Genomic DNA, 16703 nt, shown 5'->3' with positions numbered 1-16703 from the left:
CAACCCGGACCAACGCCCCTTCGGAAGAACCCATGCAAGTTGGAACTACCCGGGGACCTCTTACACCGGGAGAGCGTAAACGAAGAAGAGACACCGGATTATGTATGTATTGTGGTTCCGCCAAACACTTATTGAGAAATTGTCCGGAAGTGCCACCCCGAAAGAAGGAAAACTTCAACCCCCGATCTACAGCAAGGGAAGTCTCGGGGGAAGTGCCAAGTACCCTTGCAACCACTCAAGAGCCATGAACAATTCTGAGGAAAATAACCTGATGGTGTTCCAAGTTAAGTTATGGTTGTCTCCTTCGAGTTCCATTGAAGTACTTGCAATGTTGGACTGTGGAGCTGCAGGTAACTTCATGGATGCTAACTGGGCTATAGAACATCACATAGCCACCAAACCTAAGATAGCTCCCATTCCGGTAGAGGGTGTAGACGGTCGACCACTATCATCCGGTCCCATTACCACAGAAACAATACCACTAAGAATGGAGATGAGTCATCACTCGGAATACCTGATCTTTGATCAGATCAGAGCTGCCCATTTCCCTCTGGTCATCGGTATTCCATGGCTAAGGAAACACAATCCCCACATTGACTGGAAGGCTAATAGAGTGAGCTTCAACTCACTCTTTTGTAAGTCAACTTGTATGGGTTACATGGATTCCTCCACCCATCCTGAAGCAGAACCACTTCCTACCCCCAGCTCCACAATCATAGCCTCAGTTCCGCCTCAATACCACGAATTCTCTGAGGTATTCATAGACATCCAACCTCGTGATCTTCCCCCTCACAGACCAGAAGATTGCGGCATAGATCTAGCACCGGATGCCGTGATTCCTTTCGGGCGAATGTACCCTCTGTCACTCCCAGAAAGGAAGGTCCTACGAGAATATTTGGACTCTAATCTCCAAAATGGGCTTATTCAAGAGTCGAAATCTGCCTGTGGAGCCTCCTTATTCTTTATACCAAAGAAAGACAGTTCCGAACTACGTCCATGTATTGACTATAGAGGGCTCAATAAGGTGACAATCAGAGACCGATATCCTATGCCATTAATCCGAGACATCTTGGAGGCGGTGCAAGGAGCTGTCTATTTTACCAAACTGGATCTACGAGGCGCCTACCATCTCCTAAGAATAAGAAAAGGCGACGAGTGGAAGACCGCGTTTCGCACTCCTTTCGGATTATTCGAATACCGGGTGATGCCATTCGGCCTGGTCAACGCCCCCGCTGTCTTTCAGAGGTATATGGATAAGGTGTTTGCAGATATGTTGTTTGTCTCGGTGGTGGTGTATCTGGACGATATCCTAGTTTTCTCTCGATCACTAAACGAACACAGGTCACAGGTGAGAAGGGTACTCCAACGTCTTCTTGAACACCAACTTTTGGTGAAACCGGAAAAATGCAAGTTCGAGACTACTTCCGTATCCTACCTGGGATTCGTTTTGTCAGGGGAAGGTATAGAGATGGACCCAGCCAAGGTTAAGGCTATTATGGAGTGGAGAGAACCCAGCACTATCAAGGAACTACAAAGTTTCCTAGGGTTGGCCAACTTTTATAGAAGATTTATACCAACCTTCTCCAACCTAGTGCTTCCTCTCACATCTCTGCTCAAAAAAGGAGTCAAGTTTGCCTTGAGAGATGAACAAAGGAGAGCAATTCAGACTCTTAAGGAATGTTTTTCCTCCGCTCCCATTTTGATACAGCCTGATCAGACCATACCATATATCCTAGAGACGGATGCCTCGATAGGAGCGGTAGGTGCCATCTTATTACAGAAGACAGCCGATGACCATGAACATCCGGTGGCATATTTCTCGAAGACCCTTACCAGTAGTGAACGGAACTATTCTGTCTTGGAGAGAGAACTTCTAGCCATCAAGCTAGCCTGTCAAGAATGGCGACATCTATTACAAGGCGCTGCCCATCCTTTCGTGATCAGAACTGACCACCGCAATCTCCGAGTTCTACAACAAATGGAGTGCACCAATGCCCGACATGCCCGATGGGCATATTTCTTCCTACAGTTCGATTTCCTAATAACCTATATCCCGGGCACAGAAAACAAGAAGGCAGATGCCTTATCAAGAAGTATCGGAGACAGTTCAGGGACCTACAATGAACATGAGCACCTTTTCCCTAATCTCAAGGTCTTGGCTTCCACTGTCTCATTTTTTCAAGATCTGATACCTCATTATCAGTCCGGTGCAAGACTACCCGCCACAGTCATCCCAGGCAAGGATGGACTGTACTATCGTGGTCACGCTCTGTTCATTCCCAACAAGAATCTCCAGAAGCTCGTTCTTTCGTGGTGTCATGATAACCCCTTATCGGGTCACCCAGGCATCAGAAAGACCTATGAACTCTTACAAAGAGGATTTTGGTGGCCAGGATTAAAGACTGATGTATATCAGTATGTTACCTCATGCTCAATCTGTGCCTCTAACAAATATCGAACCGGTAAACCACTCGGACTCTTACAACAACATACCTTACCATCACGTCCATGGGAACATATCTCTACAGATTTCATCGTCGATCTCCCCCCTTCTGAGGGTATGACGGTGATTATGGTCACAATAGATTCATTTAGCAAACTGGCCCATTTTTCAGCCTTCAAACAAATCCCTTCTGCGTCTGAGACAGCTATTATCTTCCTCAGAGATATAGTCCGTCTACACGGCTTACCACAGACCATTGTATCTGACCGAGGACCTCAGTTTACTTCCAAATTCTGGGCTTCGCTTTGTCAGGTCTTGGGTATCCACAGAGCCCTTTCTTCGGGATACCACCCCCAGAGTAACGGACAAACCAAAAGGTTAAATGCAACCCTGGAACAGTATCTAAGGTGTTTCTGCAGCAACCAGCAGGAGAGATGGTATAATTTCCTTTCTCAAGCAGAGTTCGCCTATAATAATACCCTGCATACCACTATCCAAATGAGCCCTTTTTTGTGTACGTATGGATTTCATCCCAAACATCTGCCAGGGTTTGGCTCCCTAGCCACTAAGATTCCAACTCTGGAGAGCGTTATACAGGATCTTCAGGAGATTCATGATCTCGCCAAGAAGGCACACCAACTCAGTCAACAATCGCAGAAGAGATGGGCAGATAGGAGCAGAGCTTCCAACCCTTCATGGAAACCAGGACAACTAGTCTGGTTATCAACTACTTTTCTTCCTCGATGGGTTCATGCTGGAAAATTCTCTCCCCGTTATCTTGGACCATTTCCCATTCTCCAACAGGTCAACCCGGTTGCTTTTCGACTCAAACTTCCTGACTATCTCAAAAGGGTTCACCCGGTGTTTCATGTCTCTTTGCTCAAAGAGTACAAGGTAGACCCGTTCCTCAGACCCATCAATAAGAGTCGAGCCCAGGTACGTTCCATTCCAGAAGAATATGAAGTAGCGTACCTAGTGGACTCCAGATACCACTTAGGTCGACTCCAATACCTGGTTCACTGGAAACGCTATCCAGTGGAAGAGAGGTCTTGGGAACCAGTAAGCCATATTCATGCTCCTAGGCTCTTGAGAAAATTTCATCGCCTTCACCCGGGCAAGCCGGGAGGTTCACCGAGAGGAGAGGGGTATACTGTCAGGAACCAAGATTGGAAACATTGGTATCGATGGCGATTCCGACGATGACCGGTCTAGTCCTCACCTAACATGGCGCCCGACAGGACGCTGGAGCTTATATAATCTGGCTCCGCCCACTTTTCGGCGCGTTGTATCTGTTGTTTCACTCTCTCTCAACGCTCCGTCTGTGGATTATTGCCATCCTGTGTTTACCTTATCGTTCTCTTTTTCCCCTTGTTGCTTCCTTTGTTTCTTATTGTCATTCATTTCTACTATTCCGTGTTCGCTACAGTTCTGCTCTGCGCACACGAGTTCCGCTGTAATATCTGCTGCGGTACCTTTCCGCTTCTTTATTTCTTTCTTGCTTAAAACTTGTACATTTCCTTTCAACCTGGCTCCCCGGCCGCGAGGGTGCTCGCACACTGTGTTCCGCGTCCGGGAGCTTCCTACTTACCTTACTATCGGCTGTCCCTTCAGCCCTTCTGACTGGTTGTTTCATTATTCCTCTCTCACGAAGGCGCTGTGCTAAAATCCTCAGCGTTTCGTTAGCCTACTTCTCTACCTTCTTTTCTCTCCCTACGGCGTAATACCTGCTGGCGTGTGGTTCCGTTTCCATTCCGCCGTGGTGGGTTAGTGCTGCTCTAGACTACTTAGGCAGTTCTATTGCCAGCTCAATTGCTTTCTCACTGTTGTTGAGTATAGTAGTCCTTCTCCATTACTTTTCCTACAGCACCCCTTTTCTTATCTATACCATCCTTTCCCTACCCTATTTTCAGGGTCCTCTACCCTATTCCTCCGTATAATATATTCTTGTCTCTTGGATTCTTAATTCATCAACAACATCATCTACTCTGACATCTTGGAGTTGCCATTATTGATTGACACCAGCTAAGTCCTACCTTCCGAACCCATCTATGGACTAGGGTTTTTTCCGCCTTCGGGCTTTTTCCCTAGAACTGAGGCTGGCCCCCTGGGGTTCCCCGGTGATAGGTCCTACCTTCTGTCAAGGTGGCCTCCGGAGGGGCCAGACCTTATCTTCACGAAAAGAAGACCAGGACCCAGAAAAGCAAGGTTCCAAGGACTAAGGAGAAGCCAAGCAAGGTCGAGACTGATCCTTGTGTATATACCTCGGAGGAGACAGGTGAGGAGAAAGGGGAGGTAGACAAGGGATCGGACAGATGTTGAGAGATGATTAACTTCCAAGGCTTCCTGGAATATTTGTCCCACACTCCATGCAAGCCTTTCCTGCATCAGTATGTACATATCTATAGACATACCATCCAGCCCAGTTGCTGTCCCTGGGTTAAATCCCCAAATGGCTCAGAGTACCTCTTCATCATCCAGCGGGGCGTTCAAGATGCCGAGCTCAGCATCAGTAAGAGTTGGTAGGGGGCCATCATTGAGGTATGCTATAATGTTACTGCCATCCCTGATGGATGGAGAGGCGTAGAGCTCCCGACAGAACTCAACAAACCTCTCGTTAAAAGCTGAGTCCCCAGGAAGCATGTCTTCCATAGAGCTCTGGATAGCAGTGATTAATTGGTTTCATTGCTTTCCTTTCAAGTCGAGGCCCATCATACAAAGGGGCTGATCTCCAGAGGCATATAGGTTGAGTGCCCACTTGGAAAAGGCCTTTTGGGCTATAAGTGTGGTTACATGTGCTTTTCAGGATGCAGTTTTGGCATATACTTCGGGGTCCCTTGTCGCTTTGTGCATGTGCTCGGCTGCGGTCAGATCTGACGTCAGCCGGGTCGCCATTTCCACCCAACCCCTCTTGTTATAGGCCCAGCTAGATATAAGTTGGTCCCTGAGGTGCACCTTAAATGGGTCCCAGCAGCTAAGTGTATTAAAGTCGCCACTTAGGTTGTGTAGCCAGAAGTTGCTCGCATGCTGTGACAAAAAGCTATGCTAAATCAGGGTACTGCAGAGCAACAAGATTCATTCTCCATGCAGGAACACTGGTAGGAGTGCCCGGCAGGGTGAGGCGCATAAGGACCGGGGCATGATCCGATAGGGTCACGGGAAGGATTGAACAGCGGTCCACCATATATATCATTGTACCGCCGAGCAGCCAGTAGTCCAGTAGAGAATAGCACTGATGGTGGTTTGAGTAGAATGTGTAGTCCCTCTAACGTTCATGTAGGTGCCTCCACACGTCCACCAGTCTCAGGTCTGATAAGAGGGTCCTAAGTGTGCAATCCTTTGTCAGGTTGGGACTTGCTTGTGTCTGCGTAAGGTTCTACCTGTCATTTTTGAGCTGTAGCACCACATTGAGATCCCCACCCATAAACACCAGGCGACCCATATGTGGAGAACATGTGGCGAATAAGTCTGTGAAAAATCCCGGAGTATCGGTCGTGGGCCCATAGATTCCCCGGAGCACAACCTGTCCCTAACAGGGGGTGCGGTCCCTAGGGAGACAATGATGCTCTGCCTATCTAAAAGAAAAGGGGGACAAGGCTGTCCCTACTTAAGAGTGCACAATACATTTTGGCATCGAAATTCATCTACTAAAAAAAACACAAATGTGGTAACCCATGACAGGAGAAACGATGTCCCCATCTCAATTTGCTAGTGAGATTAACATTCCTAAGGGGAATGTCCTATTTATTTATTAACCAACAGAGAAATATGTTATCAGGGCATTGGTGCTGGGTTCCTGTGGGTATCTAAAATGTCCTGCACGTGTGCAGGGCGAGAGCAACATCTATGATGCTCAAATCATCTGTTTACCAAACAGGTATCAAATCTTTGCAGAGCACGTATCCTGTATGCTTTTAGTGGATATCGTAAAAGGAAAAATGTCGACCGGTTTCGATGACTATGGCAGCTGATGTTGTCATCTTCAGGACCAGTTTAGTTAATCATGGTCATTACTCCCTTGGATCCATATCTTCCCGTACCCTCAGTTCTGTTGGTTTGTAGAGGAGCCGAGCACGAGGACTGGAAAAATCATGTGCTAGTCTGGATCACAGGCAAAGGGCTTCTGGGCATTGCCTGTGGTGAGCAGTCTCGTCTGCTCGATATAGATCCGCCGCCTGCCGATTCGCTTCACTTTGATGCCGGCAAACCTGTTTTAGCAATATTCAAAGAAGTTCGGAGCAGTGCTTTTTTTGTTTGATGTGCGTGCGTTGTTGATATTTCCTTTTGTATATATAATTCTAAAGGATAGATGTGATAAAAAAAATGTGCATGGCTCATTAATCTCTTTGGCATTCTTGTGTCACTGTATCCTGGGAGCCAATGAACGTGCTAGTAGTTACCATGTGCTTGAGTGCCTTATTGAAGGTGCTCCGGTGTCAGAATGTACTTTGTTTGAGGTGTGATAGTGCAAGGACGTCTTTCTTTGGGCAAACCCTTTAGTGGGATTATGGAGAGACATCTGATGGTTATCCGAGAACAGACTGGAGGTGATGTGAAGAGCCCCTACACTCTAAGATCTGGTATATCAATATCAATATCAATGAGTCAAGCGTTAACGTAACATAACCTGGCAAATTATTTCAGGTTTCACTAATGCCGTGCCAAACCTCTCTTTGGTCATACTTTTAGTGGGAAAGTATTGGCATTTCCTAAGCAGAACTACTGGATTTATAAAGGAATGTGTCAGCACTTCTCAGGCAGGCTTCTATAGTTTTAATGGTACAAAGGTGCAATTAGTCTTAGAATAGAGCTTAAGGATCACATTGCCAGAGGTCTGAAATGTGTTTAAACCCTTCTGAACAGACTTGCATTGTTGTGGGCAACATTTGATCATTGCCCTCTCAATGTGGTACCTAAAGTCACTTGAGGTACCTTTAACCCTACCCGCCATTCAGAGGTGCCAGCGTATCAGGAAATATCTTAACACCCACATTGAATAGTCCTTTTTAGATTGACAGTAGGGCTAGGACGCAGTCAATGATAAGTGAGGTTTGTCTTACATGTGCCTGACTGCACCACATCCCTGTTAGCTTACTGGCACATATATCCCAGTGAGTTTGTATGCCTGCTGCAGACAGATAGCCTGCCCAATGGGCCATGCAAGGCTGGGAAAGAAGAAAGCCCACAGCCTTACCTGACCCATCGAGCAGTGGTTTGCCAAGCCACTGCTGCAACACAATAACATACCACTAGTCACTCAACACCCGCAGCCCATCATCACTCAGCTCAGGTTCTCTCCGAGGCTGAGGGAGTGCTCAGTTTTCACTGTGCCTGCCCTCTGGCTCCTCCGTAATGAGTGCCAGGACACTACCAGTGTTTCACAGGTTCACACATTGGGTACCAAAAAGCCCTATGTCGATTTATGGAATCAACTTTGCAGGACTTTTTCAGGACTCGCAGGGACTTTGCGCAGGTCCGGCACACCTCTTCGAGCAGCAAAACCAAGCGTATTCATGGATCTGGCCGTGCAACATCACATCGGGGGAATTCAGCACACAAAGCTCCTGATCACACTGCCACGTGAAAGCAGGCGCAAGGCCCCAATCACATCGGAATCACCGTGCGAAGGTAAGGCCAGTTTGTGAATTTAGGGTGTGTGCATGCAGTTGGAGTGCCGTTCGCAGTTAGGAGTGCGCGTACGCAGAGTAGCGGGGTGCAGCCTGCGGTTTATGGGGTTTTGCATGCAGATTGATCGTAGAATTACCCGAGTTACATAAAATGGTTTGCATGTTGTTGGTGTGCTGGTTACAGTTACGGGGGACCCCACGCGGTGCCGCTGGGGTGCTGGGTTGGTTGCAAGTGACCACACTCAGTATTACCGGGGTGCATGAGTTTGCGGCAGAGGAGCCCGGAAAGGTAGGTGCATGTGGCTGAATATGCTTTGCATGGGGGCATGTAGGGTGCTTTCCTCCCGCTACGTTCACATAGTGTTACTTAGCGGGAAACAGTTCATGAATACGCAGAGGGCACAACTTATTTTCTGCGTGCAAGGACAGGCAAAGCCGTTCTCGGCGCGTAGACTTTGTGGGATCAATGTGCACTTTTCCATGAATCGAGACCTAAATTGGGTAATGTTAACCACCATTACAGTGCTTAGAAGCAGAAAAACTTTTGCATAAGCCACTATACGAAACACCTGGTATTATGCCAGCAGATAAAGCACATCACTGACCAGCACTGTATCACGGACGAGCACAACCTCGAATAAGTCTTGACCCTGTAACTTAGTGTATGCTGTTCACAAAAGCAGCTGCTGTTGCCTGCACACACTCCTTTCATAGCTTGGTCTATTTTATTTGTTTGTAGCAAAGAGATAAAAGCTCCCTTTAATGCAGACCTAACAGCCCACCCACGAGTTTACACAGAAATAGCAAATCGCTGAATTTTCCAAACTGTTTTAATACTATGCACATAATTTATGTAAAGGAACAGCTTGTGGAGCACATATTCATGGAAATAGAAACATGTTTCAACATTGAATGCACCAATACACAGATGCTTGGTTTTAAGAGCAAGCCAAATATACTGTACCTTAATATGTTGTTTAAATCTTGTTTGAGAAAGGGCGTAGGCAGCAGAGGTGGAATGGAAACTCTTGCTTTGCTAACCCCAGCGTATCATCCGTGTTGTGTTTTGCTATTGGGTATTGGCAGGGAGGTGACGTGCCACAGAACAGCTTCTGAGTTCACAAGAAACCGATGGCAATGGAGATACAAGCCACGCCCGGGTAAATAAAAAGCACGACAAACCAAGGCAAACAGCAGCTTTCAAGGCAAGCGGCGCAAGAGAACGTGTAGAACAAAAGGGAGGGCTCCACTCAAAAGTAGAAATTAGCAGGCGCGCAGAAAGGCTGTTTTAGCCCTGCAAAGGGTAGAGGTATGGCTAGCATGCGCAGAAACCAAGGGGATGGACTATGGTCAGAACACTCAAAGGGAGCTCTCCTGGCATGATGCTTTGACTTAAAAAAAAAGTTTGCTTAAAGTAAAGCAATTCATGGCTTCACAACACTGTCATACGTCCTATGAAATGTATTTCTTTATTTTCCTTAAATTTTAAAAACATACATGAAATGGTTTATTTTCACCAAGTCTTTTATTCACAGTCTCTTGGTTACTTTCTCACTTAGCAGATTCTTGCTGTGCCCAGTTCTGTCTCTGCTTCCCCTCTGGTCCCTGTCCCACCGCCCTCAGCTGGCTCTGCCTATAGCTGGCTGTTATCATGTTGCCCAGTTCCCCTTGCCACTAGATTTCCTCCCTGTGAAGGGTTAACCTACTGTGTCCTTCTCTATTGGACAGTGACTCTTGCTATTTCAGCTCACTTTGCGCCACCTTGCGGTCAATGCGGAGTGATAAGATTCCAACTCCCATGAAGTAGTTCACTTAGGTTTGTGAGGATTCCCGCCTTCTCTGAACCTCTTGTGCGTTGTGGTTACCGTTCACGTGGGTTCTCTTGAGGTCCCTCACTGTCCCTCAAGAAGTATTGGAGCGCAACTTATAATAACCACTTCTCTGGCTTTCAGTCTCTTATTGCCAATGGGGTCGCTAGGGGAGTTTAGGGGGGCTTAGGGGAGGTCCAGGCCCCTCTTCTGAGATCCTGGCCCCCCTTGTACCCTACCTCAGCTGGGCTTCTTTCTCTTTACTGTCTACAGTGCTGTGTCCGTCCGCACAGCACACACAAAGCACACACACGGCCGCAATCAATGCTGCCACACAACCATAACAGCTGTTAAGACCCCGCTGGAGCCAAGAGCAGCCCCTCCAATCAGAATGTAGCGCAGGAACCCGCTAATGATGGGTCATTACTGACTTAATGGTTTCATGCCTACAGTCTGATGGGAGGGGCAGTGCAGTGGGGTGTGGTAGTTGGTGTGCACAAATGATTCTCTGCAGGAGTGCTTCTGCTGTCACACATTGCCCTTTTATAGGCGGCCCCACTACTTTTGTCTGTGACCCACTTACTTTTGTTTGTGGCCCCCTCTGTGCCCTCCTACATTTGATTCCTGACAAGGCCACTGCTTATTGTGGCTGTCACTTTTCCTTCTTTCTGTGTCTTGTGCTCCATTCCTGGGTGTCTCGACTATAACTCCCAGCATACATTTCTTTCATTTCTTTGGTCAGTCCCATATCTCTATTGCACACACAAACCATTGAGGAGTGTTTAGACTACAACTCCCAGCATACACTTCTTGGATTGGTCTTTTAATGCTTCATGCACTGTCCTCTCCCACTTAGCTACTCTTGCGCTGTATTGGGGGAGTCCGCCCTTCATTCCAGCATGCATAACTGCTGTGTCTTTCAACTGCCGCGCAAATTTCTCTTACTCAGCGCTTTGTCTTTGGGCCGTTGCTTCTATCTCTCTCTCCCTCCTCTTTCTCAGCGCTTTGGCATTCTCCCGCCATATATCGCTCACGCTCAGTACTTTGATGTTGGTTTACCAGGTATCAATCTGTTAAAATCACAGTGATGTGGCATGCTCTACCTAGGTCTCCCTCACTCTCAATGCTTCAACATCTGCTCTCCACCGCACCTCCCTCCTATGCAGACTCTGGGTTGTCAGTTTCTCTCTACTCTTTCCACTCACCCTCTGTTATTTTACTTATTCGTTGTAGCTGATCGTGACCCTAGCACAGTCTATATAAAGAACACTTCCCCTTCATCATCCACTTCTTGTCAAACCTGGGCTGAGTGCCTAACCAGTGTGTCCGCCCGGAGCTTGGCAGTAACAGCAACATGGTACACCATAGTGGTACACCACAGTGGAATCTGTTCAGCTCCCCACCAGGTCCCCCCACCAGGGAGTATTCTGCAGGCAATCCGAAGCATCACTGCGCTGCAGTTCCAGGCCAAGCCAGGGGTGAGTAGCGCATTTTATCCCGCACACCCTGCAGCACAAGCAGGATACCTCTGAATCCTCTTGGCGCAGCTCCCTTAATGTCTGACACACAGCCGCCGCTGTCGCACATACGGCCAGTAGGATCCTAGGAAATCAAGGTGCATACAAGTCCCGAGGCCCAGCCTCACTGCAGTTCGCCATTTGAGCCATGTATCACACAGCAGCCGCCATCTTGGAGTGCAGTGGGCGTCCCGTCTGTGACGTCCCAGTCAGTTGTAGCGCATGCGCGAGCCTCGTTTGGGACCCGCGCATGCGCAGTTTAATAAACCGCGTCCGTGCGTCTACAACCCAGAGGACAGCCCACATCGCATAGCTACCGCACAAAAGGTGGCTGGAAAGCACAGCTGGCAACAAGGAAGACACACAGAGCTGGGGGGGAGCAAGGGCATGCTGAATTCCACCGTACAGTAACGTGAGGTACTGCCCACCAAAGTCAGGTTTGCGCCTCTGAGCCATTAGGAGGTGCCTGTGCGACCTGTAAACATGGCGGGAAGTGACAGAGAGGTGGAAGCTGCGACTGTGGTGGTGAAAGCACAACAGGGATCCTTGTTACCCATGCAAGAGTTTGATGTGTCCGGTCCCCCTTCGAAGTTGGCCCCAAGATGGTTGCTATGGATAAAAAAACTTGATATGTACTTTACAGCGACTGGGATAACCAATGACGATGCGAAGAGGGCCACTCTTTTGTACTCGGCAGGTCTGGATGTCCTACGCATATATGAATCCCTGAACCTGCAGGTAGTCACCTAAGATGCCGTCAAAACTGCTCTGGAAAATCACTTTATACCGCTCTCTAACGTCGACTACGAGAGGTTTCTCTTCTGTGGGGAAAAACAGCAGGAGGAGGAATCACTTGATCAGTTTTGCGTTCGACTGCGGCTCATGGCCACCACGTGTCGATGGGACAATGAGGAATCGATGATTAGGAATCAAGTACTCCAAGGGTGTGGCTCAGGCAAACTACGAAGGCAAGTGTTGAGGGAACCGGGCTGGACCCTGCAACAAATCCTAGACAGTGGTAGAACCTATGAACTGGCGGAGTCCTGGGAAATCGGAAGAGGCATTTGCTATCAATAAACAGACTGCGTCGAAAGACAAGTGGGGTCAGAAACGACAGGAAACTCGTTCCCCGACAGGGTCTGGATCTATCTGCCAGTATTGCGGATATGATTTGCCCCACTCTGAAGAGTGTCCGGCCAAATCGAGCTCATGTGGCCGGTGCAACGGACCAGGACACTACGCCCAAATGTGTCGTGCCCCAGCTCCCGTGTCAATACAGAGGGGCCCGGCCAGGGTACAAGGGGGTGGTTCGAGAAGGCAGAGGAGCATTGCGGCTTTGGAGCAAGAAATGCAGAGACTTCAGTTAGCTGAGGAGGAAGAGGAGGAGGAAGACAAGTATTCTTCATCTCGAGCATCGCCACTGGGGCGAAGAGTAAAAGACAGCCCAAATGTGTTGTGAACATTCAAGGGGTGCCGACACAAGTGCTAATTGACACAGGGGCCTCAGTATGCGTGCTTGCCTCGGATCATTACCAGAAGATTCCGGGCCCTCCCGCGCTGAACATTTCGACGGCGAGGATTTTCACGTTTGGCGGAGACACTCCGCTCCCCATCAAGGGTGTGTTTGTAGCGCCTGTATCCAGGGGCGGAAAGACCATGAAGGCCCGACTTTTCGTTACAGATGTGAGTCCCCACTCTCTACTCAGCTGTGCGGCTTCCGAAGCCCTGAACCTGCACTAGAGTTCTATCAGGTGGATATTGAGACACTGCTGGACAGGTTTGCGGGCATTTTTGAAGGAGTTGGGAAGTTGAAGGCGCCCCCGGTACGTCTGCACATTGACGACACGATCAGACCAACAGCCCTCAAGCACAGGCGGATTCCGTTTCATCTTCGAGAGAAAGTGGAAGAAGAGCTCCGGTCGCTTGTCAGTATGGACATTATCGAGAGGGTGGAAGGACCGACGCCCTGGGTTTCGCCCATTGTGGTGGCACCCAAACCAAAACAGCCTGGGGCGGTGAGAATTTGTGTAGATATGCGTCTCTCCAACGCCGCAATTAAGAGAGAAAGACACTTAACGCCGACCTTCGATGACATCATTGGGGAGTTGCAGGGGGCGAAAGTTTTTTCGAAATTGGATCTACCGGCGGGCTATCACCAGCTTGAGCTCCACCCAGACTCTAGATTCATCACGCTTTTTACCACACACGAAGGCCTTTATCAATTTAAGCGCCTGATCTTCGGCATTTCATCGGCCGCCGAAGTCTTCCAGAACACTATTAGGAGGGAGCTGGCAGGCCTTAAAGGCGTCTTGAATATGAGTGATGACATCTTGGTATTTGCCGACTCGCAAGCAGAACACATGAACAGGCTCGAGAGCACGCTGAAAAGGTTGAGTGATCTGGGACTTACCCTACACCGTCAGAAGTGTGAATTCTTTAAAGACCGGATAGGGTTTTTTGCATTTATTTTTCACGCCGCTGGAGTGTCACCGGATCCAGCTAAGATCAGAGACATTCGAGAAGCTGCGGCACCATCATCCCCCACGGAGGTAAGGAGCTTCTTGGGGATGGTGAATTATTGTGGGCGCTTCATCAAGGGTTTGGCTTCCTTGTCTGAACCCCTCAGGGCGCTGACCAGGAATGGCGCTGTGTGGAGGTGGGAAAGCAAGGAACAGGAGGCATTTCAAGCCCTCAAGAATGCGCTCTCCGATGGGGACACCATGGCGTACTTTAACCCTTCCGTGGAATCAGAGATTGTTGTGGATGCCAGTCCCGTGGGTTTTGGGGCCGTACTATTGCAGCCTGATGAAAGGGGGGACATGCGACCCATCGCTTATGCAAGTAAGGCTCTCTCCAACACCGAAATGCGATATTCGCAAATTGAAAGGGAGGCGCTAGCCATTCTGTGGGGCTGTCACCATTTTCGCCTGTACATCCTGGGCAAGCCTGTTGTAGTGGTGACGGACCACAAGCCGCTGCTGCCCATATTGGCGGGGGTGTCTTCGAAGCCGCCGCCCAGGATCGAGAGGTGGATGTTAGCCCTAATGGAGTATGGGGTTCGACTAATATACAGACCAGAAACCAACAACCCGGCAGACTATCTCTCACGGCACCCCAACACAGAGAATACGGACAAGGACGGTGGCGTGTCCGACTGCCAAGGGTTGCTCTGTCACGTGGTGGATGGGGCGCTACCGGTGGCACTGTCGAGGCTGGCCATAGCGACGGAATCATCCAAGGATGAGGTGTTCGGCATCATCAAAGCGGCCGTGAGAAGTGGCGACTGGAGAGAGGTGCTGCGTAACAATTCACGGCGACAGTCAGATGCCCAAAAGGACCTGCAGGCACTCTGGAAGGTACGGGATGAACTGTCAGTCTCAGATGATGGATTGATTCTAAAAGGGAGGCAGATTGTGATCCCGCAGGCGTTAAGGATGCGCGTGTTAGAGCTGGCTCATATCGGGCATCAAGGGGTCGTCAAGACCAAGGCGAGACTTCGGCCCAAGGTCTGGTTTCCTGATTTGGAGGGGATGGTGGAAAGTTACGTGAGAAAGTGCTTGTCATGTCAGGCAGCCAACCCAGGAGACAAGGCCCCACCTATCAGTTCTATGGAACGGAGTGAAAAGCTGTGGGGAACCGTCCACGTGGACTTTGGCTCGACTGGTCGGGGCATGTATCTTCTGGTGGCGGTGGATCAATGGTCGAGGTATCCGGAGGTGGAGGTGGTGGAATCCACAGCGACGGAGTTTAACACGAGGGCCCTAGACAAAATGTTTGCGACGAATGGATTCCCAGAGATACTTTGCTCGGACAATGGACCGCCATTTACCGGCAGCCAGTTTGCCCAGTATCTCCAACACAGGGGGATCCGTCACCGCAGGGTATCCCCGCTATGGCCTCGAGAGAACGGAGAGGCCGAAAGGATGATGCGTACCTTGAATAAGGTACTGAGGATTTCCGCCAGTGGGGGTGAAGACCTTCTGAAAAAGCTTGTGGAGTTTCTGCGAGAATATCGCACCACGCCTCACCAATCGACGGGGGTTGCCCCTGCGGAGGCGCTGTTCGGGCGTTGCCCTCGGGGAATGATACCAGAAGTAGAGGGCAGGAGACCAGGTGTCATAGACAATGACAAAGTTCGAGAGGAGCGCGCCATGCGCAATCAGAAGGAGAGCGAGAGGCGAGGTCTGCACGACACAGAGTTGTGTGTCGGAGACTCCGTGTTAGTTCAGAACCGGCACCCCGAGGGCAAACTGTCTCTACCATACGAGCCTCGCCCCTGGAAGGTCACCCACGTGAAAGGAACTATGGTGACAGCGGCCTGTGAACGCAGCACTGTCACCCGCAACAGGTCTTTCTTCAAAAAAGTGGACACGTCACCAGAGGCCACAGGTCTAGAGGAGATGCCACACCAGGACACGATCCCCGAGGCTCCAGACGAGGATCCCACCAGGGCCCTCGCCCCTGCGGACGTCAGTACCAGTGGAACTTTGCCGGGCACCTCGAGGTACCCCGTGCGGAGGGACCGGAGACTGCCTGCTCACCTCAAGGACTATGTCCTGGACTCAGGGGACTGAGCCGAAGTCCCAACGGGCCGTCACCAGTGATGGGAGTATCCAGGTTGTGTTTACCATATTGTTGTACTGTTTTGTTGATAAAAAAAAAGGTATGTGACGTCCCAGTCAGTTGTAGCGCGAGCCTCGTTTGGGACCCGCGCATGCGCAGTTTAATAAACGGCGTCCGTGCGGGCAGTTGCCGCCGGGACGCGTAGCAGGCAGCATCACGTCCCGTGTCTCTCTGAGTGTGTGCGCGCGAGCATGTATGCGTGTGGGCCACCCGAGGCACGGGTGGCTATACAACACCGTCCTCGGATAAAATTCGTCCCTTGCTGGGCCCGATTCGGGTCAGGTGAAGGCTGGTGGGCACAGCGTTGGCTTCCCCTAGCCAGGGGTGTCGTTTTGCTGCAGGCACAATCGATAAAAGGTAGTCGCCGCAAGGACCACATTGGAAGCGTTACATGGTCACGTCCTCACTGCATGCGCCCAGGTCATGCCCCCACTTTTCTTTGAGATAGTACTGGCGTGTTCAGCATCATTCCCATTAAAGGCACATAACAATACGGCCCCCCCCAACCCCTGATCATGCCACTTCCCTCCTCTCACCAAGGCATTACTTCAGGAACATTCCAAGGAGTCTACAGATCCCTGGAAGACTGGAACACAAAACTAAGCAGAAGACTAGTCTACAGTCCATATAAAAGGAAACAAAGTTCCAAAAAATCAAGTTAAAACAATGTCTTTGTTCCAGTCGCTTG

The 16703-nt window shown here is 49.6% G+C and overlaps 1 protein-coding gene across 1 annotated transcript in view; it reads right to left on the bottom strand.

The window, feature by feature from the left end:
• CIMIP5 (ciliary microtubule inner protein 5) overlaps positions 1–16703 on the bottom strand; it is a 224023-nt gene that overhangs the window by 185578 nt on the left and 21742 nt on the right. The gene's annotated exons all lie outside the window — the stretch shown is intronic.

This window comes from Ambystoma mexicanum, chromosome 4p (assembly GCF_040938575.1).
Source record: "Ambystoma mexicanum isolate Mex_15411 chromosome 4p, UKY_AmexF1_1, whole genome shotgun sequence".
In the NCBI taxonomy this organism is placed as follows: Eukaryota; Metazoa; Chordata; class Amphibia; order Caudata; family Ambystomatidae; genus Ambystoma; species Ambystoma mexicanum.
Note: the sequence above shows the minus strand (reverse complement) of the source record. Positions and strands in the feature narration are given on the sequence as shown.